General features: G+C 37.0%; 1 long non-coding RNA gene across 1 annotated transcript; it reads right to left on the reverse strand.

The window, feature by feature from the left end:
- Positions 1–342: 342 nt before the first annotated feature.
- On the reverse strand, positions 343–1,778 carry LOC147983597 (uncharacterized). Its single transcript, XR_015615698.1, has 2 exons — positions 1,615–1,778; positions 343–1,525 (listed from the first exon to the last, which is right to left on the reverse strand). It is a non-coding gene; the product is annotated as an uncharacterized LOC147983597 (long non-coding RNA).
- Positions 1,779–2,067: the final 289 nt, after the last annotated feature.

The raw sequence follows: 2,067 nt of genomic DNA on the forward strand, positions 1-2,067 counted from the left end.
GGGCCGAGACCATTAATTCGGCATTTTTAATATTTATTTTTCCTATTAATTTTTGCTAGCTACATGGGCTGGCCCAGCAATTCGGCCTTTTTATTTCTAGATGCGGCCTTTTACAGCGTATGATCTTTTATTTTTTGCCATTTTATTTTCCACTGTTTTACATTTGTCCCGAATATCATAATATCATACACTGGTCCCACACGTCAGAAATTTCAAATGTGCTCAAATTATTTTGATAAGTGGGTCGCATGAGTCATGTTTCCATTGCACACGTTTTCAAATCACATGCATAATTACTATTTCATATGAAACAGAAATTGTAATTCTGAAACATACATGAAATTCACAAACAGAGAGAAGATACATTAATTCACATACATAATTACTATTTCATTCACAAACAGAGAGAAGATACATTAAATTCCCAGATAACCCAGCTATTATTACATAACTTGCTATATAAGAATGTCTTGGAGCTTCTTTGAACATCTTTCGTCTTGAATTTACTCAAAATATCTGCCAACAAGAAAACAGAACAGCAAGGATAGGGTGAATAACAACAACAACAACAACAACAACAGGTGATGGGGTGCTATTCCAACTAAACAAGAGACTGAACCCAACAAGCTAGATTCATTCAGGATCATCAACAATTCAGTAAAGTACTGCAGTTTAGAACTGATGAGAAAAAACAACTACACGACTTCATAACTGAACATATTCAAGTAAAAATTGTACAAGTTACATTCCACTTGTGTCATGTTTGGGGGTTCAGAATGTACACAACATGTTTATGGTAGATGAACTGCAGCTGCTAGGAATAGTAAAGCAAAGATGTACTGCCACTAATCAGCAAAAACATAACATTTTCTCAGAGCTAATGATAGCATATTTAACCGTAAATAACAAAATAATGAAATAAATTGGTATAGAGCAAGGTATTGAGCATAGGCCAGGCCAACAATAAATTGGTACTAAATCTAGAAATCACCATCTAAAATTTAGTTAATGAGACATTTGAGAATCAACTTGACAATTGATAGTAATGTTTGCATAGGACACATCCAGAACTAAAATTATACATAAATGCCTAAATTTCAATGCCCGCTGCCCAAAATGTAAGATGATGGTTCTGGAAAAATAGTAAACTTGCAACCAGATTTAAAGAAAAGAAAATAGCAAGGTGTTGCCATGACCGAATCCTAACTAGAATGCATTTAATAAAATGGATTGCTTCTAGCTGCTGTAACGACATGTTCCATCAGGTCATGATCAAGTACTCCAGACCATTGCATGCTTTGCAAAAAGAAATACTAGATGAATCTCACTAACAGGAGCACTAGGTGATTAATGGAAGTAATCTGCAGATTACACAGTGAACAAGTGAAGAATTTATCTCTCCCTGTGGAAGAACTAAGTTGATGAAGACATGCAGCAGCAGGAGAAGCCTTGCATCATTGGTTTGGTCGGGTCGTCCACCACACTAGCCACCATCACGTACCCGTCGCCATCAGCAACATTGCTCCTGCAGCAGCAACAGATAACCATTTATAAATTAAACGAACCACGTACAAGGTTATACTAAGCATGTAAGTATAGTCCAGCTACACATACAAGGTTATACTAAGCATGTAAGTACAGTCCAGCTATAAAGTGGATGGCAAAGTGTGGCTGTTGTTGTTGCTACTTTAGCCAACTGAGCTAATTAATCTCATCAACCTAATACACTTCTCTCAAAAAAGAAAAAAGCAACTTCAAATATTGAGTACAGCAGCAACATCTACTTGTTACTGGAGTTCCAGTTCAAGATGGCCAGAGGCCACTTGGCACCATGGAACCTGCACAATTTCCACCATATATATGAATGAGTTAGAAAGAAAACTAGAGTTGAACTATCCAGCCTCATACATACATACATAAGCGAGCAAAATTTGATTACACAAGAAGGTAGCTGGAGTGGTGGTGGACGAAATGAAAGTCGACGGCCACGGCTCAACGAGGAGAGGAGCTCAACATTGAAGTTTTGCAAAACGGGAGTTTCATTAATTTGAGAGTGGGTTTTAGTAG

The sequence above is a fragment of the Triticum urartu genome, chromosome 2A, assembly GCF_056163025.1.
Source record: "Triticum urartu cultivar PI428250 chromosome 2A, HENAU_Tu73, whole genome shotgun sequence".
Lineage (NCBI taxonomy): Eukaryota > Viridiplantae > Streptophyta > Magnoliopsida > Poales > Poaceae > Triticum > Triticum urartu.